Source organism: Acanthochromis polyacanthus, chromosome 5 (genome assembly GCF_021347895.1).
Source record: "Acanthochromis polyacanthus isolate Apoly-LR-REF ecotype Palm Island chromosome 5, KAUST_Apoly_ChrSc, whole genome shotgun sequence".
Classification (NCBI taxonomy): domain Eukaryota; kingdom Metazoa; phylum Chordata; class Actinopteri; family Pomacentridae; genus Acanthochromis; species Acanthochromis polyacanthus.
In genome coordinates, this window is record NC_067117.1 from 42,338,018 (window position 1) to 42,361,550 (window position 23,533).

General features: G+C 39.1%; 1 protein-coding gene across 1 annotated transcript in view; it reads left to right on the plus strand.

Moving 5' to 3' along the window:
* plekha6 (pleckstrin homology domain containing, family A member 6) overlaps positions 1 to 23,533 on the plus strand; it is a 100,749-nt gene that overhangs the window by 476 nt on the left and 76,740 nt on the right.

The window sequence follows — 23,533 nt, forward strand, 5'->3', positions numbered from 1 at the left end:
AAAAAAAGCAGATCTCTGTAATGTAAATCATTTGGTATGAAGTCTTAATTTTGGGTTTGGGTAAGGTTAGAATCATTTTAGGCTCACGCAGATAATATAAGTCCATGTAGTGTACTGTGAAATGATTAGCCATAAATGTGTGTGTGTGAACCACGTGACAGAGTCGGGTGGTGTGTCTGGATGGTGTTTTATACAATGACTAAATAACCAGCAAGAACAGCTGTTGGATTTTGTTTTCTTTATGATTTTACTACCACATCCGTTGTCAGTAAGCCACTGGAATTAATGTGACTGCGTCTTTTCCTGTCATTTTCTGTTGATGCAGGATTAGTTTTTACCTTTTATCTTTTTGGCTGAGGTTGAGTATGAGGTTGATGCATGTGTAGGGTTGAACAGTTTGAGAAGAACTGTCTGGATAAATTTTCAAATATATTGCATCTTACCAATACCCGGTATTTTTGACCTTGTAGAGAGCTGAACTCAGGCTCCACATATTTGCTTTTTTCTGTACTTAGCTGCACAGTTTTATCAAATTATTCAGAAGTGCACATTGTTTGTGTTGCAAGTCAGATAAAAATCTCATTCATGTCTAGTTATAAAAAAACAAACCAAAACAATGTAGTTCCTATTTATTAAAGGATATGGACATTTTACAGTTATGAAAATTTAAAAGTGTTGTTGTGTTTATTGTTAAATTGTATTTTCACACTTTCATTTCTATACTTTCCCAACTCTGAATATAGGAAGTCCAGATTGAGAACCTTAAAAGTGAGGTGCATTGGGAGTTTTGATGAAATGTTAAAAGTCAAAATCGAGTTTTTGGAAAGAAAGACAAACACATATAAAGGCTTTTCGCATCGTTATTCTTCTTTACAATTAGTTTCTAGTTCAAACATACAGGGTGTCCCAAAAATATATACACACTTTAAATAATTGTAAACTAGGTGTTTATTAGAATTCGTTTAATTTTCAACATGTAAAATAATTTACAAACATCATTCTGTTGTTTTGTCACCACCTGTTCTCAAACTGATGTCCGTTCTGGTCCAGACACTGCCGACAACGTGAAGCGATGGAACAGCACACACCGTGAAACAGTTCCTTGGTATCTGTGTGCATTCACGTTCAATGGCTGCTCTCAATTCAGTGACTGTTGCAGGTCTCATTGGCAGACTTTGTCTTTTAGGCATCCCCATAAAAAGAAGTCTAACGAAGGAAGAAAGAGAACTGGAAATGTTCCAGCGAAGTCCAAGAAAGTCTGTGCGGCAAGCTAGTCGTGAGGTAGGCATTTCAAAATCATCTGTCCATCGCATCATGAAACGTCAATGGATAAGCTACATTCCAAGATTAGTCCATGCTCTTAATGATGATGATCCAGACTGAAAAGTATTGCGAGTGGTACTTGGAACGATGTACCGAAAATGCAGACTTTCCCACAAAGATTGTGTGAAGTGATGAAGCCACATTCAAATTAAATGGTTCAATTAACTAGACTTCTTTTTATAGGGATACCTAAAAGACAAAATCTACGCAATGAGACCTGCAACAATCACTGAATTGAGAGCAACCATTGAATTTGAATGCACGCAGATACCAAGGGTACGATGGCATTTTAGGGCCACATTAATTTTTTGTTTTTAGACTTCGAGAATAAAGTCGTAATATTATGAGAATAAAGTCATAATATTACGAGAATAAAGTCGTACTTCAATAAAGTCGTAATTTTACGAGAATAAACTCATAATATTACGAGAATAAAGTCGTAAAATTACGAGAATAAAGTCGTAAATTTACGAGAATAAAGTCGTAATATGAGAAAAAAGTTGTAATTTTACAAGAATAAAGTTGTAATATTATGAGAAAAAAGTCGTAATATTACGAGAAAAAAAGTCATAATTTTACGAGAATAAAGTCATAGTTTTACCAGAATACAGTGCCCTGCATCATAAAAATGAGACCTGTGGAGCGCTATGTGAAACTATACTTCGGTATAGGTTTTACAAACAAGGAGATTCTTCAACTTTTGGCCCACCTACATCACATTATTATTAGCATTAGAACTTTAAAAAGAATATGCAAAAAAAATGGGCCTATTTCGGAGGAAGAATCACACAGACTTGGAGGAAATCGTCTCTTTCGTCAAGGAGGAGCTGGCTGGTACTGGGCAACTGCAGGGCTATCGCTGGATACATCAGCGGGCTATTCAGAGGGGGTTTGTAGTATCTCAAGAAACCATCAGAATGGTAATCAAGATTTTGGATCCAGATGGAGTGGAGATACGGCGGGCAAGGCATCTACGACGTTGGCACTACACCTGCAGAGACCCCAACGTCATATGGCATATGGACTCCTACGATAAGTTCAAGCCTTATGGCATTGCTATTAATGGCTGTATTGATGGGTTCAGTCGCCACATCATGTGGATGGAGGCATAAACAACTAACAGTAATCCCAAGGTAATTGCTGACTATTTCATAAACGCTGTGACACGCATTGGAGGCTGTCCGCAGCGGCTGAGAGCTGACCTAGGTACTGAAAATGGACACGTCAGAGACATGCAGATCTTCCTGCGGAGAAACCACCCGGATCATCATGCGGGAGAAGGGAGCTTCATGTACGGGCGCAGCACAGCCAATCAACGTATAGAGTCGTGGTGGGGGCTCCTGCGCAAACAAAGCGGACAATTTTGGATGGACATTTTCCAGACCCTCAAAGATGACGGACATTTCAGTGGAGATTTCCTGGACAAAAACCTCGTACAGTTCTGCTTCCTAAACCTCATCCAGGTAGGCTACAGTGTTGGAAGACCTTTCACCTTTTACATACTGTAGGGTCTTACAAATAAACTTTGAGGGCTCTTTTCATAGACCTGGCATCTAATGGGTAACTCTTGATTACACAAAGACAAAGATTCGAATGCGTTTGATTAACTGTTTATTTGCGAAATAAGCAGCTTCTGCATTCAATCTCATGAGATGATGAGCTAGAGACTCAGCTGACCAGAGGAGGACGGCTCTCCTCAGGCTCCTTCCTTTTCCAAAAAGCAGTCCAAGCGCACAAGGAGGAAGAAGAAGGAGACGCATTTAAATAAAATGTATTTGTTTCATGAGTAATCTTGTATCTCTTAACTGAGTAAATTGTGGCCAGAACATGAACGAACTGTCGGCTAATACTCACATTTAAGGCCTGAGCTGTGCAGCAGGTGGTCTCTTCCGTGTGCTCTGCTGCTCTGTTTGCTGATACATCACATGCTGTTCAGCCTCTCTCTGTCCTGTAGTTTCTCCTCCGTGAGGTCAAAGTAACATCCACGGCGTAAAACATAAGAACTACATCACACTTCCAGCTGCCGTCAGGACAAACGTCTTTGATCTGACGTCAGATGTGACGGGACCATTAATATAGATGCAACTGTATACGCTGGCACCGACGGCAACGTTAAATAGTGGTTTCTGTCATTGTTTATCGCCCTGAAATGAGATGGCGAGCTTTCAGCGCACCTTCGGCGCACTGTTTTGGCACTAAATTTCCACTGCGCAGGGTGCTCAAAGCTGTGCTACCCTGAGCTGCGTCACGAAAATAGAGCCCTGGTTGTTTATTTTGGTAGCAGTGGTTGCATTGTCATTCGCCTGTCATTCTAATTGTCACAGGATGAACTTGATGAGGTTGTCAGAACATGGAATACACACAAGATAAGATCGAGGCCTGCACATGGTGTGGACAGTGGACGGCCCATTCTCATGTTGTCTATGCCACAACTCTACAGAGCAGAGGACAAACTCCAGACTGTATCACCTGAGGAAGTTACTCTGCAAGGAAGAGTGCACACCCAAGGGACAGTAACCCTGTGATGAGACTGTTTTTGAGCTCTGCATTCTCCTCATGTGTGAAAATGGTTGGAACCCTCCTGTGGATGCATACAGTGCCATTGATCCATACTCATTTTTAAAAAATGAGATACTTGACAATATTTAGATTCTTTGACATGGCATTGTAGCATTCCTGTCTGAATTAGACCAGCTTTCCAACTGATGCTTTTCTTTTTCTTTATTTTGATATTCAAACACATTGTATGAGTGGTTACCACTAGAGCATGTCCCATCCCATAATACTGAAGGACTCTTATTTAGGCTATGTCATACTACAGCAGCCCTACGTGTACAATTAATACCAGCAAAAATCATTTGCATTTTGACCCATAATGGAGAAAACAAACTGTCGTATACAATTAATACATCAGCTTAAAATGGAAATAGGCCTTCTCATGCAAAGAATGTCAGTAAGTAACAGAGTTTACGCAAACAAGTTAATGTATTTTTCTGCCACTACTGAGGGAACATTTGAAATGCTTAACAAATGCATATTTTCATTCAAAATAACTCAAGCACATGATGTCAGATGATGTCAGTAGCCTTAATGTTCATTGTGACTTTTCTTGTCCCTCCACCCTGTTTTGTTCTCACTTGTTTTGTCACATTATTGTCACTGTGAATCCATCCTATTTCAGTTTTTCTTGTCTGCTGCTTTGTTCTACTTTCTGTGCTGTTCGATGTCTCTGGCTCCTCATCCTCTTTGTCATTGTTCTTTCTAACTTTGAGTTTCTGTCTTAGTTTCTCAAAAAGACTCTGTTTCCGCTTTGATGAGTTTGTGTTATGCTTGCAAAAGTTGAACAGGGCAACCCTATCTCCATATGATGGAAGATAACTGGCCAGTTGTGCATCTTCCATGAGCAAGATGACCTCTCTGTCAATCTGTGAATAGGGAAGGGACAGGTCTGTTAACTAAAGATGTGAGAGAACAATGTGAGAAACAAGAAACTTAAATATGTCCAGTAAAAGAAAAACATGCATCAGTTGCTGTGCAAGTGTTCTGATGCAGAGTTGTATGGTATATAACGCTTGTTATCAGCATAGTAGTGATCACTCCAGCTAAAAAAGTCAATGTCGTATTATACAGCTCTCCTCAGTAATCCATTTATGTTTCATACTCCAGATAGAACAAGCATCAAGATAGTGCTTCAGTCAGCTTGTTTAACCAAACACTTTGAGCAAAGTTGCTCACAATTTGTTTTACAGATTCTTACTAAATCAAGTACTATTCATAATTACAACATAGAAACCAAATTCTATGATTTGGAAATGCTGCAATATGTCATTTGGAAATAACAAATATTGCTTTCAGTCTAGTTTATGGAAATCAAACTTCTTAAGGTTAATTTTCTTGGCCCCTCAGAGTTACAAAACAAGACTGGCTGTGGGACTGTTTTATTTTATAGTACTATCAGGACAGTACCTTTTGCTCTTCAATCAAATTGACTGTTTCCTCTGGAACACCTCGACCTCTCAAGAAAGCTACAATATCAGACTTCTCTGTCATCCTGGATTTGCAGAATAAAAAACAGGGAAGTTAAAATGAAGTAAAACAATGAGCAGCTTCCTGTAGGCTACTCTTGACTGACTTCTCGGAGATTCATTCTTATTCAATCAGGATAGTACGACTTTATTCTCGTAAAATTACGACTTTTTTCTCGTAATATTACAGCCCGATCTCACGAGGATTCGTGAAACTGTCACGTAAATTTTTGTTTCGGTTTCGTGCGCACCAACACGATTTCGTCATGTTTTTCGTGCCGCTCACCACGAAATGCACACCAATGTATTTTAAACGGCGGACTTTTCGTGCCACTCAGAACGTATTTCAAAAGAATGGCTATATTATATTTTTAATGTAAAACCGTGGCGAATCCAACGCTATATTTTGCATGACATCGTCCCTAAACATAACCCTAACCATAACCCTAACCATAACCTAACCATAAGCCGGTGGTACACTTACCAATTTGCATAGGAATTTCAAGAATGTCCGGCGGCCGGCGGCCGCAAACGCGATCACACAAGCAGTATACGCCGATGGACAGCTTAGATCGTCATGAATCCGCCGGTATAAACCACTTTCAGATGTGATTACCACAGCGAAAAACATTTCGTGGTGAGCGGCACGAAAAACATGACGAAATCGTGTTGGTGCGCACGAAACCGAAACTAAAACTTATGTGACAGTTTCACGAATCCCCGTGAGACCGGGTTGAATATTACGACTTTTTTCTCATAAATTTACGAGTTTATTCTCGAAGTCTAAAAAAAACAAAGAAAGTCAATGTGGCCCTAAGACGCCGTCGTACAAGGGAACTGTTTCATGGTGTGTGCTATTCCATCGCTTCACGTTGTCGGCAGTGTCTGGACCAGAACGGACATCAGTTTGAGAACAGGCGGTGACAAAACAACAGAATGATGCTTGTAAATTATTTTACATGTTGAAAATTAAACGAATTCTAATAAACACCTAGTTTACAATTATTTAAAGTGTGTATACATTTTTGGGACACTGTATATGGCTGATTACCCCAATATTACAGCTTTCTACTGCGTAGTGTTGAACACTTTTAGATTGCTTGAGCAAACCTGTAGGTGAGCTGGTGTGCTCAACCTGCAGCAACGTAATTTTGAGAGATGAATGTTCAGGGGTTTAATCAGGGACCACAGATGGACTGCAGGTGATATCAGGTTTTCCATCATGAGTTGATCAGTATTGATTGACTTAATAAATGACAGCACTTTAATAATGTCAACAAAATAACTAAATGTTCTTTATTTATTGAAGTAAGTGTACAGATCAAACATATAAAGCATATATCTGACCTTTGTTCAAGCAGGAAGTCCCTTATCAAGTTACAGAAATCAAGCATGAAAGAAACTGACAGGACAAAAGTAAAGAATGTTGGAACAACCAGGGAATTTAGATCCACAAAACAAAATTAGAATGCATTCAAAATGTAAAGGTCAAACAGTTTAATCAGTATTCATCACAAGAACAAGGTAGAATTTTTTATTTTAATGTGCAGCTTTATTTGGTAACCTCACTGATCTTTTAAAGTTCTCAGGCATCAAGCATCTACTGCTAAACATACTGCACATTATGATTTATATAAATAACAACAAATGGTCAACCAGATTAAACAAATCCAAATATAATGATGTAAATAGGGCTGGAAATCCATATTATCATAGTTTATAGTGGTACAAAGTCACATTTTGCATCACTGTCTTAATTTTTCAGTTCAGTAGTCCATTAGTACTGGTCCGACAGTTTTACAGAAGAAAGCTTTAGAAGTCCAACTTTTATCCCAACTGTTGTCCCAAGAGGTCCTCCAGGCAGATTCTCTACTAAATCTGCATCAAAGCCAGTCCTTGGTATGAGCCTTTGTTCAGTCTGGGTCTTTTACACGGTTTATAAAGGTCCCTAAACTTTCTCATATTCTTCCTGTTTGTCCTTCAGTATAAAAGTTACTCTCTCCAGTGGAAAGTTTGACATCATTTGTCCTATCCAGTAAGTAATAGTCGTGACTTTTTGCCAGAACAGAGCTGGCTTTTAGCATTTAGAAAGCTGCAGTTCATCGATCTTTGTTCATTTATATCATATTTATGTTGTTATGGATTTACACCAAGTAGAAATAGCTTAGCGTCCAATGAGATTCTGTTCATATAATCTAAAAATAGACCTCTTCCCAAAATGTTTTCATCTTACTGCACTGCCAGACACAGTGGAACATGGTACAGACAGACTGAAGACCAGCTGTCACTCTATGCTGACGATGTAATTTAGTTTATCATGAAAAACTAATTCCAGCTCTACTACAGTTAGTAACAATATTTGGTGATATATTGTGGGGGTTTATTTTACTTTATTTTTTATGTCTTATTTATTTTTTCTTTTACTGTTTTTTTTTAATCTGTGAAAGATGCTATATGAACTTTATTTACTGATTTACTTGATATTTCAGGCTATGCCGTAAACAAAACCAAATGGGTAATATAACTTTAACGTCTGTACATTTAGTGCATATACCTGGTATATTTTATTGAACTGATTTAGCTTTGAAGGAGTTGCGTAAGTTCATATTATCCAGTTCTGATGAATTCATCTGAGCTGCATGTTTGCTGTGTAAGTATGAGCTGCAGCACAGGCAGATTTCCACTCCTCTGCTGAAATGTCAGTTTCCACATCCTCGTTCCAAACACACAGCTTATTCTGTGAGCTCTCAGATGAGCGAGATGTTAGCACATTATAGAATTCAGATATGATGCCCTTTTTAGCTGTCCTTTGTTGTCCACGTTTCAACAAATGTCTGTGGGGGTTTGGAAACTATATTGTTTTGATTTGGATTGATTTTAAGAGGTGTTTTCTGTTCAGATGAAACCTGTGCTTCAGTTGTTGCAAAGACATCATGTCATCAGAATTTGATAGACAGAGATCTTGGATCTTTAGAAGCCCAGATTTTAAATGCAGCATCAGCTCTTCCTGGTGTGAATGACTGGTTGTCCCGTATTGGACTGTATTGTGACAAGGAATCTACTTCTTCTAGATATTTTCTTACATCATACCAGATTTTTATCATGTGTCAAACTATTAGTTTGCTGGTCTGTCTTTTTAGATTGGTCACTGTGTCAGAGTACAAGTACATGAGTACACTAGAAAAAATGCCCCTCTCAAAACAAGGGGAAAAAAAAACTTATTTCAAGGAACTTTTACCTTGAAATAAGTGAAAAAAAAATCTGCCAATAGAATAAGTGAAAAAATGGCTTGGTAAAATTTCTTGAGAATATTGAGAGCTTAAAATTAGCTGGGAAAACATGATTTAAGCTCTAGTTTACCAGGATTGTCAAGCTTAGGTGTCTTAAAATAGGCCAGATATGCAAAAGAAAAAGTTCACTCAAAAATAGATTTTTGCTTTCATGTAACCTCCTAATTTGAGATGTTTTAACCCTCCTGTTGTCCTCATTTACAGGCACCAAAAATATTGTTTCCTTGTCTGAAAAATTATTATTTTTAAAAATCAGCAAAAAAAAATACCTCAAATTTCTGAAAATTTGCAAAACCTTCAGGAAGAAAATTCCAATAATTCCTAAAAAAATTTATTTAAAAAAAAAGTCTCCCAAATTTGGAAAGAAAATTCTTGTAAATATTTTTTAAAAATGAGTAGAAATTTATGAAAAAAATTCTAAAAAAAATATCAAAGGTGATTACACACACACACACACACACACACACACACACACACACACACACACACACACATATATATGTAAAACTTCTGATATTTTCTTTAAGACTATTCACAAAAAAATCAACCAAAATCATCAACTTTTGCTGGATTTTGGTTGATTTTTTTGTGAATGTTCTTAAAGAAACTTTTTTTTAAACCTTTCTTGATTTACACCAAAAAACGTTCAAAAATGTGGGTTTTTTTTCGCATCATTTGTCTGATTTTTTGTCATTTTGTGTCTCATTTTTATTGTTTTTTTGTCTGACTTTTGTCATTTGTCTTGAGTTTTTGTTGTTTTGTTTCCCACAAATGTTGAAAATGTGGACATCAGAAGTTTCACTGTGAACATATATTTTTTTTCTCGTTTTAAAACTTTAAGACGAGTCAATTTGACCCTCAGGACGACACGAGGGTTAAACTTACTTCGAGTTTTCTTGTAAAATTCAACTCAAAACAAGATAATTTCAAGATTGTTTGACTGAACAAGATAGAAATGTCACTTGTTAAGTGAGTTTATCTTAAATCAAGGGGGATGAGACATTTTGACTAAAAATAAGACAAATAGACTTGGTAAGATTTTGAGTTTTTGCAGTGCAGGAGCAGGTGGATCCAGAGCTGCAGCAAAAGAGCACAACTGGAATGACTAGGAGATCAACACAGAGTAAAGACTGTAAAGCAGGTTGTGTCTCACAGCACTGAGAGGTGAGTGGCGTCCGGTTATGTTGCAGAGGGAGGAAGCTTTGATTGGCTGTGCTTCCAAGTGCTCCTGAACCAGCTGATGATTATGATGAGGAACACCTGCTGCTGCAGTGATGTCATGGAGGCACCTAGAAAGGAGAAAGGGGGAGGAGAAAGGGAGAGAGGGCACTAGAAAGAGCCAGCAGCTCTGACATCTATTCTGTTCTATTCTAATATATTTTGCTGATTTGAACACGATAAAAACAAAAAAAAGGAAAATCTTTCAGTCAAATACTGTAATAGAACAAATGGCCATTTATTAAAACATAGATTTTTGTGGACATATTTACAGCTTTGACATCTTTTTCTTTTTAAAAATCCTCGTTGTATTATTTTGCTGTGTCATTGAAAAAGTAAAGAACATTACTGAGGTCTAATCTGAGCCGCTGAGTTTCCAGACTTTATTTTCCATAAAGATGCAGCTTCAGGACATTTGCTTCATTCATTGGGTAACATTAGGTGGTTTGGGAATATTTCTGAGAGAATTTGGATTACGCTGTGAGGGAAGAAGGATTTAGAGAAATGTGAGCTGCTGCATTCACAAAACTCTGCGTTCAGCGCGTCATAATTTCCCTCCCTCTGTTCAGAACGGATCAATAGCTCCGTACAGATCAATAGCTCTCCATTAAAATGCAAATTCCAGCTGCTTCTGAGTCTCCCCTCATTCTCTGCCTCGGTGTGTTTCGGTTCAGGATAATCCATCGCAGGGTGAAACCGGAGTCAGAGCCGACGTCAGCAAAGAGGCTTCACTCCAAACAGGAAGCTCCTTATCATTTACTCTGGGATGTGACTTTTGCATTCCAAACTTTTGAATAAAAGCTAAACAAATAAGTACTCACTAAACTAGAATAAAATGAAAATATTCAGGAAAGATCTTAAGTTTGAGTCATTTTCATCAGTTTTGTGAGGAAAGAAGAACAAATACACCCTAAATTATAAGAAAAATAGCAATAATAATACTGAAAGAATAAAAATGCAATTAAAAAATCTACAAAATCAATCAAAGCCACTCTGGAAGCACGACTGAATTAAAATCTAAACTGTTAACTGATATTTTATTGTTCAATTTAGAAGTGATGCAAGTGTTAAGAGGTATACAATAAAAGGACACTCTGAAAGGTGCAGTTTTGTTTTATTGGGGGGGTCCACTCCTCTTCAATGGCTGTGTGAAGTTACTGGATATTGGCAGGAACGCTGTCGTATATGCTGATCCAGAGCATCCCAAACATGCTCAATGGGTGACATGTCCGGTGAGTGTCCTTTTATTGTGGGCAGTCTAAGGCACACCTGTGCACTAATCATGGTGTCTAATCAGCATCTTGATATGGAACACCTGTGAGGTGGGATGGATTATCTCAGCAAAGGAGAAGTGCTCACTATCACAGATTTAGACAGATTTGTGAACAATATTTGAGAGAAATGCTGATATTGTGTATGTGGAAAAAGTTTTAGATCTTTGAGCTCATCTCATAAAAAATGGGAGCAAAAACAAAAGTGTTGCGTTTATATTTTTGTAGAGTGTATTGCATGTGATCTTTCTATACGCTGAAAAAGGTATAAATTAGGGATGCACCGATGCATCGGCTGAACATCGGTATTGGCCGATGTTTGCCTCGTTAACTGCCATCGGCCATCGGCAAATAAATATTACATTCGCCGATGGCAGTGGCTGATGATTATATGTTGATTTACATGTGGCATGAACGCCGTGCTCGAGAGAAATTCTTTTTTTTTGGAGATGTAATACTCTGCCGAGACAGAAGAGGGCACCCGCACACTTTTCTCAGTAGAGTAAAGTAAGAAGATGGCGGTCGTGTGGTAATACTTTACAGTCTCGGAGAAAGATCAGCATTATGCAGTTTGCAATACGTGTTCCATCGAGATTTCAACAGGGGGGACTGTTAGAAAGTGATTTAACACATCAAATCTCATTGGACATTTGAAAAGCAGGCATGAGGCGGTGTACAGGGAGCCGCCAAGAAAGCGACCACCCCCGGGAAGATTCAGACTCTAATTGACACGTCGTTTGAGAAAGCCAAACAGCTGCCTCCAGACAGCGCCAAAGCGAAACAAATAACGAACAAGGTGATGGAGTTCATCGCTTTAGATGACCAGCCTTTCTCTGTAGTGGAGGACGTGGGTTTTCGAAGTCTGATGAAGTTTATGGAGCCACGCTACACGCTGCCGAGCAGACGTCACTTTGCCGAGGTCTGTCTCCCCGAAATCCACAACATTGTGGCCACACACATTCATGAGCTACTGGCTCGTGACATCACTGCAATCAGTTTTACCACAGATATATGGAGTTCGGATGTAAGGCCTGTGAGCATGCTTAGCCTCACTGCACAGTGGATCGATAAGGACTTCAACCTGGTGAAGGCAGTGTTACACTCCCAGGAGTTCACAGGTTCACACTCAGCATCTGCCATCTCAGAGGCATTTGAGAAAATGTTCGAGACGTGGAAAATCGACAAAACCAGAGTGCATGCTGTCGTGAGAGATAATGCTAGGAATATGACGAAAGCTATGATGGACCAGCCCGGTCTCACGGGGGTTCGTGAAACTGTCACGTCAGTTTTTGTTTCGGTTTCGTGCGCACCAACACGATGTCGTCATGTTTTTCGTGCCGCTCACCACGAGCGAAACCCGCTGTGGTAATCACATCTGAAAGTGGTTTATACCGGCGGATTTATGACGATCTAAGCGGTCCATCGGCGTTTGCGGCCGCTGCTGCGGCCGCCGTTTCGGCCGCCACACATTCTTTAAATTCCTATGCAAATTCGGCGGATTCATGACGATCTAAGCTGTCCATCGGCGTTTGTGGCCGCCGCCGGGGCCGCTGCTGCAACCGGATGTCTGGCGGCTGCAATGGCTGCTGCGGCGGCAGCCGCAAACGCCGATGGACAGCTTAAATCGTCATGAATCCACCGAATTTGCATAGGAATTTAAAGAATGTGCGGCGGCTGAAGCGGCGGCTTCTAACAGTCCCCCCTGTTGAAATCTCGATGGAACACGTATTGCAAACTGCATAACGCTGATCTTTCTCCGAGACTGTAAAGTATTACCACACGACCGCCATCTTCTTACTTTACTCTACTGAGAAAAGTGTGCGGGTGCCCTCTTCTGTCTCGGCAGAGTATTACATCTCCAAAAAAAAAGAATTTCTCTCGAGCACGGCGTTCATGCCACATGTAAATCAACATATAATCATCAGCCACTGCCATCGGCGAATGTAATATTTATTTGCCGATGGCCGATGGCAGTTAACGAGGCAAACATCGGCCAATACCGATGTTCAGCCGATGCATCGGTGCATCCCTAATTTATACCTTTTTCAGCGTATAGAAAGATCACATGCAATACACTCTACAAAAATATAAATGCAACACTTTTGTTTTTGCTCCCATTTTTTATGAGATGAACTCAAAGATCTAAAACTTTTTCCACATACACAATATCAGCATTTCTCTCAAATATTGTTCACAAATCTGTCTAAATCTGTGATAGTGAGCACTTCTCCTTTGCTGAGATAATCCATCCCACCTCACAGGTGTTCCATATCAAGATGCTGATTAGACACCATGATTAGTGCACAGGTGTGCCTTAGACTGCCCACAATAAAAGGACACTCACCGGACATGCAAATTCGGTGGATTCATGACGATTTAAGCTGTCCATCGGCGTTTGCGGCTGCCGCCGCAGCAGCCATTGCAGCCGCCAGACATCCGGTTGCAGCAGCGGCCGCGGCGGCGGCCGCAAACGCCGATGGACAGCTTAAATCGTCATGAATCCGCCGGTATAAACCACTTTCAGATGTGATCCGGCCGCTGTTGTGGCCAGATGTCCGGCGGCCACAATGGCGGCCCCGGCGGCGACCACAAACGCCGATGGACAGCTTAGATCGTCATGAATCCGCCGAATTTGCATAGGAATTTAAAGAATGTGAGGCGGCCGAAGCGGCGGCCGCAGCGGCGGCCGCAAACGCCAATGGACAGCTTAGATCGTCATAAATCCGCCGGTATAAACCACTTTCAGATGTGATTACCACAGCGGGTTTCGCTCGTGGTGAGCGGCACGAAAAACATGACGACATCGTGTTGGTGCGCACGAAACCGAAACAAAAACTGACGTGACAGTTTCACGAATCCCCGTGAGACCGTGTTGGATGGACAGTGGTCTGGCTAGTTTTGGCTGCATGGCACACACAGTGCAAATGGCAATCCATGACGGTGTTTTTTTGCCAGCGCAGCCTCACGGATGTTGTGGCTATTTGCCGAAAAATCGTCGGCCACTTTAAACACTCACCCCTCGCCTATTCGCGTCTCCAGGCTGTGCAGGTCCAGTTGGGAATGAAACCAAAAAGGCTACAGCAAGATGTTTCCACTCGTTGGAATAGTACATTTTATATGATGGAGAGCTTGCTGGAACAAAAGTGCGCACTTGCTACATATGCCGCAGACTATGACCTCCCGGCCACTCTCAGTGCACACCAGTGGCAATTAACTGAAAACTTTATAACACTCCTCTGCCCGTTTGAACAATTGACAAGAGAAGTTAGCTCATCAGAAGCATCAGCTGCCGACGTCATCCCCTCTGTGACAGCCCTGAGACGTCTTCTGAGTAAGCAGGCTGACACAGACCACGGCGTTAAAACAACAAAGACCTCATTATTAGAGGCTGTAAATAAACGCTTCGATCAAATCAAGTGTGATCCCATGTTCTGCATTGCCACCTATTTGGATCCCAGATACAAGGATCGTTACTTTGATGAGGATGTTAAACAACGCGCTCGAGAAATAGTTGACGCACACCTGTTGCCTGCTGCCGGTGCCGAGGATGGGACGCGCGATGGAGAGAGCGCATTTCTCCCAGAGCGCAAGAGGCAACGATCCGACAGAGCAGGGCCCTCCCTGCATGATATTTTTGAGGAGATTCTGGAAGAAAAGGGACCAGCGAGGCCAAGTACCTCTGTATCCCAACAACTGGATATTTTCCTGGCAGAGACCCCTATTCCCAGAGGTGAGAGTGCACTCGGCTATTGGAGAAATAACCACCTACGTTTTCCAGAACTCGCACAAATGGCACGCAAATACCTTTGTGCGCCATCCACCAGCACGGAGAGTGAGCGGTTGTTCAGCTCTGTGTCACATGTCTTGGATGAAAAGAGAAATAGGCTTTGCTGTGACAAGGCAGAGATGCTTATCTTTGTAAAGAAAAACATGTATCTTACTAAGAAGTAGGCCAGAGATACAGCAGGTGACTTATATGTCATTAATGTTCAGAAGTGGAGGTCCACTGTATGGGACTGTTTTTGTTTTATAAAGATGCCCCATGTTCCAGCCTGTGAGTTCTGAAACACCATAATGTTTTATTCTGTATGAGAAATACACAAGGTGAAAGATAGCCCTATTTATGTTTGTATTTATGAATAACAATTTATATATTTTCCATTCATTTACACTTGATGTATTTTCATTTTTCACAAAAATATTTTTTATTGGGTCATGAAAAAGATCTTCTCATTGAGTAAGTTTTTGTTTTATTCTGTATGAGAAATACACAAGGTGAAAAAGAGCCCTATTTATGTTTGTATTAACGAATAACATTATTTTCCACTTGTTTTTACATTTACACTTGATGTATTTTTATTTTCACAAAAACATTTTTTATTGGGCCATGAAAAAAATCTTCTCATCGAGTACGTTTTTGTTTATCAGGCTAAAACCACTCAAATAATTTTGTGGGCAATGTAAGTACTGAAACAGTCTTTTCATTGATTAGTTAGGAGTCCAAGAGGGTTTTTGAAAGTTATTTTTCAGAAAAGAACTTGTCATGTAAACTAAGGTTAATGTCAACCAGAAAGTGGCATTAAAGGTCGTTTTTGTTTCATAAATTGGTCTGATTGAATTTGTGCTCATTCAAGGATAGTGTGATGAAGAGCTGAAAGACTTGTATGTTTCTGTGACACAAAAGAAGGAATAAATAACAAAAAAAAAACATCGGCCATCGGCCAAGTTGTTATGTTAAACATCGGTATCGGTATCGGGCCAGAATTTCACAATCTGTGCATCCCTAGTATAAATGCAGTCATGTTTAAAAATACAACAGACAAACACTGCACACAGCAGATGATTCTCTCACAAAGTTTATATATTAAATCCAGGATTTATTAAGATGAATGTAAAAAAAAAAGGCTACATGTCAGATCAGAGCAGATTCTAATCAGCTCATCATGAAACTATCTAAATGTTCAGTGGCATTATTTTTAGGTTAAAGTGAGGGAGCAGGTTTTCATTCCAAATGACACACACAGAGGGAGACTTTTTAAATGTATTTATTGATCATAACTTGCTGAAAAGGTCAAAATGTGAAACAGTTAAGCAGCACTGTAATAAGAGGACACTTTGAAAATCACTGATCTGTTCAAATGTCCTGACAACGTATTCTAAGTTCACAAGACAAGGAAATACAAAACCCTTCACCTGACAAGTACAAACCACCAAATAAAAAATAAAATAAGAAAAAGTGCAACAGTTGTGACATTTACGTTTGAGCTGAAACTGTTTCTTGTAAATAAATCAAGTACAGAAAGTGCAAAAAGGACAGAACGCATCATTGGTTAGATATTTTTTCATGCTTGCTCTTGCAAACAACAAGCTAGGAACAAGTTAGTATGTTAGTTCTCACGAAAACTTCATTCACTGCAAAAAATGTCGCTCTCAAAACAAGAAAAAAAACTTATTTCAAAGAACTTTTACCTTGAAACAAGTGAGAAAAATCTGCCAAAAGAACAAGTGAAAAACGGCTTGCTAAGATTTCTTGAAATAAGATATGATATTTAGAATATTGAGATCTTAAAATTAGCTGGGAAAACTTATTTTAAGCTTTATTTTACCAGGATTATCAAGATTATCAACGTTACTTTTTGTAACATTGTAATGTTGTGATGTTTTTATTGTGACCTGCTAAGGGACTGCAGATGGAAATTTGCTTAAAGCTAACTCTAGTACAATGCATTAAATGGAAACATTCATGTTTAATATTGTACATGGTCCCTTTTTAAATAAACTGATAATAATAATAATAATAATAATAATAATAATAATAAGAGGATTAGGTGTCTTAACCCTGCTGTTGTCCTCATTTATGACACCAAAAAAATATTGCTTCCTTGTCTGAAAAAAAATCCAAAAATTCAGCAAAAAAATTCCCCAAATTTATAAAAATTTGAAAAATCTTCAGGAAGAAAATTCCCCAAAAGTTTCATTTGGCAAGAAATAGAAATATATAAAAAGTGAACATTGTAAATATTTTCAAAAAATGAGTAAAAATCTTCCAAAAAATTCTTAAATATCTGAAATGATTCCATATATATCAGTAAAGCTTCTAATATTTTCTTTAAGAACATTAAAAAAAGAACATTCAGATTTTTTTTCCGAATGTTCTTAAAGACACATTTTTGAAACATTTTTTCCATCAAAAAATGTTCAAAAATTTCCCAAAAAATTTAGAAAATGTGGAAATTTTAACTTTAAAAAAATTATATATACACACATATATACATATATATATATATACATATATATATATGTATATATATATATATATATACATTCCACATTTTCAAACTACAAAATGGGTTAATTTGACTTGCAGGATGACACGAGGGTTAAATTTATTTGGAGTTTTCTTGTAAAATTCAACTCAAAACAAGATAATTTCAAGATTGTTTGACTTAACAAGACATTTAAGATGCATTGTCTTAAAACACGTCCCTCTATCTGCTGAAATGTCACTTGTTCAGTGACTTTATCTTAAATCAAGTAGGATGACACATTTTGACAAAAAAAAGACAAATAAACTTGGTAAGACTTTGAGCTTTTGCAGTGTTCTACAATAACATCACCAGAGGAAACTTTAAATGTCACTGATCCATTCAAATGTTCTGACAATCTACACTACTGGTCAAAGGTTTTGAGACACCTTCTAATTCAAATAAATGAGAACCTGTCTCAAAACTTTTGACTGGTAGTGTATTCTAATTTCAGTCACACAACAAGAAACACACAAACCCTTCACCTGGCAAATACAAACCACCAAACTGGAAAATCACTGATGAATATGGTCTGATCACAGAAAAGCAAATTACAACAGACAGTTTAGATGAATTTCTACAAGTATGAGTATGTGTTTAGGTTGATCTGTTGTCTCTCCAGGGTGTGTCAGACGCAGATGAAGTTGAGTTTGTCTTGACAGTCCCAGTTCTCCCACAGTCCCTCTTTGGTTAATGCTCCACAGCGCTTCCTGACTGGACAACGGTGGTCCTCACCTCCTTCTTGGGACCAGGCCTCATATTCCAGAGGGTCGCCGTTCACCCACATCCAGCGGTCGCCCAGGAAACGCAGACCCATCCACACCCGCTCACTGACGTTCTTGTGCTTGATCTCATTGTTGTCCAAAAGCCCGTCGTTCTCAGAGAGCAGACTGGGGAGATCAGTTTGCTTCTCCCTGCAGTGGCTCAGAGCGTCTTCCCAGGACATCTTCTCCTCCACCGCAATCACATCAACGCAGTAGAAACTGTCAGGGAATATGCTAATGCGATCAAACCATTTCCCATTCGGAATCATGAATCCGTAGTTCTCAAAGCCCGGGTTATTTGGTTCTCCAGCATTCCAGTTGTCGAACGTCACGTGTCCTCCTCCTGACCACTTCCATGCGGTTCTGTTGTTGGGATCTTGATAAAGGCCGATCCATCCTGGGGCAAGTTCTCCTCCTGCAGCTCCTACAAGCTCGTCTATCTCACTCTGACTGTTAAAAAAAGACAGATCGGTGTGATGTTGCCGACAGTAAGCCTGAGCTTGAGGCCATGTTTCAGGCTTTTTGATAAAAACGTGGTTTCTGATATCTCCCTCAACGACAACACAAAGGCAGACGAAGAAGAAGAAGACGATTCTCTCCATGGCTGCTGCTCTGTAACTCAAACTGAGAATGTTATCTGTTGCTGTCGCTTCACTAAGTGTCATTCAAATCAGTTCAGTAAATGACTTTGCATGGCTCCGTCTTGTTAACACAAGCAAAACATATTCATGGTTGACTTACAGGATGAGAAACCAGACTTTGAAGTGTGTACTAAGATAACAAAGCTGCGTTGGAGGTTCATCTCCATTCTGACAGAAATGCATGTGGAAAACAATCTGGATGTCCCTCGTGTTGTCAAAAATGACCCGGCCACTAATAGCATAGCAATAGCAATGATTCAAAAGATGTGAAAAGACATGAATTGTGTAGCTTTCCATTCTATTTACAGTATACACTACTGGTCAAAAGGTTTGAGACACTTTCTAATTCAAATGAATGAGAACCTGTCTCAAAACTTTGGACCAGTAGTGTACAGTACACTGTTGTTTCCCATCAAAAATGCATTTCAAGCTACTTTCTGTACCTTTCTTAGGATGTACAAGTACTATCTGTTGCTGAACAAATAATGTTTACACACTGCAAAAACTCAAAATCTTACCAAGTTTATTCGTCTTATTTTTAGTCAGAATGTCTCATCCCACTTGATTTCAGATAAATTCACTAAACAAGAGAAATGTTGGCAAGATGGAGGGACTTGTTTTAAGACAAGTCAAACAATCTTGAAATTATCTTTTTTGAGTTGAATTTTACAAGAAAACTCAAAATAAGTTTAACCCTCATGTCTTCCTGCAGGTCAAAATTGACCCATTTTAAAATTTGGAAATGTGGGAAAAAAATTTAAAATTCACAGTGAAACTTCTGATGTCCACATTGTCAACATTTTTGGGAAATTTTGGAAAATTTTTGGTGAAAAAAAATGTTAAAAATGTTTCTAAAGAACACTTACAAATCTGAACGTTCTTAAAGAAAATATTAGAAGTTCTACTGATATAGATATATATGTAATCACTTCAGATATTTTTAGGATTTTTTGGAAGATTTTTCCTCATTTTTTGAAAATATTTACAAGAATTTTCTTGCCAAATTCGAGGGATTATTTTAAAATTAAACCTTTAAAGGAAACTTTTAAGGAATTATTGGAATTTTCTTCCTCAAAGTTTTGCAAATTTTCAGGAATTTGGGGATTTTTTGGGGTTTTTTTTTTTGCAGAATTTGTGGATGTTTTAGACAAGGAAGCAATATTTTTTGGTGCCTGTAATTGAACACAACAAGAGGGTTAAAACATCTCAAATTAGGAGGTTACATAAAAGCAAAAATCTATTTTTGAGTGAAAAAAATAGACATGCTTCTTTTTTAGCATGTCTGGCCTATTTTAGGTTAAAGCTTGACCATCCTGGTAAAATAAAGCTTAGAATAACTTTTCCCAGCTAATTTTAAGATCTCAATATTCTAAACATCACATCTTATTTCAAGAAGTCTTACCAAGCCATTTTTCACTTGTTCTTTTGGCAGATTTTTCACTTATTTCAGGGTAAAAGTTCCTTGAAATAAGTTTTTTGGTCTTGTTTTGAGAGGAGCATTTGTTTCAGTGTAGAGGGAATTCCCACCGGCTGCTACACGTTTAGGTCACGTGATTCCGTGTCCGTACGTAACTTACACATGTAAATCACACACTTGTGCTCAGCGAAAGTTTAGGGAATGAACGGTCTCGACAGAGTACTGCCCTCTCTGACTGCTTTACTTGTTCTTATTGCACACTACCTTAATGTTACATCTTTTTGTGGTTGCTCATTTGGAGCAGTGCTGATTGATCCTAGTTTATCATTTCAGTGGTTGTATTAGCACAGGTATTGAGCTAAGGACATAGGTTGCTTATATTTGTGCACTTTAAAATGTTTCCTTTTTTTGCACGTCACCTCAAGCCTGAAGCATTGTTTGTAGCTCAAAGAAACATGCAGTTTTCAAAATTGTACGGTATAATTGCCATATTGTAATAGACTCTTTGTAATAAAGTGTGAACTGTTATCTAAAACAAAATATACTGTATATATTGCATTTTTTCCATGACTTAAGTTGAAGTAATTTCTTATTTTGCTCAGACAATGTTTACATTTGAAAGCCTTGTTATATTAGAGAATGCATCCAATGGGGCATCACAATAAAATCAGGCATGATGTGTTAATTCCACCACAGGAGATATGTGATGTTACCTAAAATCAGTGTCCTCCAGCAGGTTTACCAGCCTCTGGTTATTTATTCGCAACATCATCTCCAGATCTGACGCTTATACTTCAAAGCATCGTTGGATGTCTCCAGTCTTTGTATTTTAGCTCTCAGTGTAGCCGTCTCATCTTCCACCATCGACATCCATAGCTGTGTTTGTGACACTCTTTCAGCGCAGTTCTGTATCTCACCTCATTTCAGTAAAGACCATCATTATTCAATCAAATTTAGAGAAAAACTCAGATTTCATGTTGTTAATTGCCGTCAGCATGGTGTCGGTTTCTACACCTTGATCTTCTATCATAGTTAGCTCACTGGGCTCCACTGCTAGTGCTAAAGTTAGTTAGCTTTGCTTGCTTCATCATTTTCCTTTGGCTGTTTACTTCAGCTCATTGTCTTGCTGATACACACATCTTCCAAGTGGATATGATGCAGTTTTCTTGCAGACTGCATCATGTTGTCCAACAGGATTTACTTTGCTGCATTTGTTTCACCACCTAACTTCTGCAAGCCCTTTAGGGTCTGCCACCAAGAAGTGGTCTCACATCTAAACTGATTCCCTACAAGCTTAGTTTTCAGTGGCGGTTTTTTGCACAAGCCAACTAGGCGGCCGCCTAGGGCGGCAAACTCAAGGGGGCAGCATGATGAGGGGGGGGGATCATTAAATACAATTCCCTTCATAAGCACGCAGCTGAGTAAGCATCCATTGACACTCTGATGGTGTCACGTTACATAACAAATGGCGCCCTCTTGAGGTCAAGACTCAGAGGTGCACCCTCTGCTCTCTGACCGACGAGACCGTCCGCCACCCTCTGGCGACAGGTGGTGGGGGGTGCGCGGCTGCGGTGGAGACGGCGAAGACGGCCCGATAGTGTATGTATTCCAGTCCCCCCCCCGTAAACAGGAAAGGCGAGAGGGGTGCGTGTTTACCGGTGACTGGCCGCGACAGACTGACTTGCCTAGGGAGTCAATAAGACTAGAACCGCCACTGTTAGTTTTGGTCTCATCAGACCAAAGAACCTTCTTCCACTTGACTTCAGAGATTCATATACGTTCTGGTGAACTCTGGTTGAGATTTTGAACAAACTGTTCCAACACTGGCTGCCTCTTTGCCCCTCTCCCACAAAGCTTTGGTGACTAGAAAAGACTTATGGGTGTTTTGGTGGCCTCCATCACTAGTCTCTTTTTTGCACAATAACTCAGATTTAGAATTAGGTGAGTCATTTTGAAGAGAAGGATATTCATTTTATGTTTTCTATTTATAATTTATTGATGTTACTTTTCAGAAATGTATCCACTGACATTAAAGAGTTTCAAATTAAATTGACCACGATTCAATGTTTAACTGCAATAAAAGGTGAAAAAATTCCAAGAGAGTTTACTGCTTTTTAATGAGCCACGTACATATCTATTCAAAATAAATATCACTCCTTTCTAGTGTCAGGTGGAGTTTGTGTCCACAATTATCTGTAACTTTTCTAAACCAGTGAAGCAACATTCACTCTCTTTGCGCTGTGATTAGCCAGTCATTGTCCTTATAGCTGCTGCTGTTCTGATAACAGAGGAATAGAACAGTACAGGCTGGAGATGGAATCTGACGTTCTTATAAAGACGCATAATTGTAATTATTGAAAGATACAAAGTTCTGCATTGCTGGCAAACAAATACTTTTTGAGCAGTTCATACCGAATGTTTTGAAATATTCATTTTTGCATTCTACTTTCTATGTCAGGTGCAAGTTGTTGTCAGTCATAAAGGAAGCAGCTTTAATAAACACTTTAACTTTAAAAATGGAATGATGCTGTTTCTTTAAGAAGGCAATGTAAAACTAGATACAACTGTTCAGTTTTTTTTATTTCTTTCACTGGTCTTGAGAAACTTTAATTAACTTCAGTTAGCTGCAGTAAGGTAAAGGCCTTACTTAAGGTCTTTTATGAAAAATGCTAACAAAATATGTTTTGCCATCTGTGCAGTCTCATATCATCTCTACTTGCACTGTTCTCAGTAGTTGTGACACTTTCCATGTTGAAGAATTGTGTCTCATTCTGTTTGAATTGTGGTTAATTAGATGACAGACGAGTGTTTTCATTTTGGATGCTCAAGGCTATTCTCCATGCACTTAAGAGTATTTGTTTCACTATATATCAAAGTCATTCTGACTGTTTGCATTTACTCTGTGTTCTGTAACACATTCTACAAATGTGATGCTGGAACTAACTGGAACTGCCTTGTTTCTCTTTAACATCTTGTGAAATTGTGGTTAATTGAGTTCCCTGAGTGGTGGAAGAGTTGTGCATCTATTTTTACTTGTATTTTACAGGCTACTTGTAGTGAATCAAACAGAACCCTGGAGCTGTCCTGTTCGTCCTACCAGTAGTAGTGGATCATCCTGCCTGACTTTCCCTGTAGCATCCACTGCAGTACAGACATTTATAGATTATCCTTTAGCAGCCAGGCCTGATCCAACCACACACAGTGACACAGACACATGCATGCATGTTGTGGGAATTCAGGACATACGGTACACATTTACAATCAATCACTGGTTTCAAA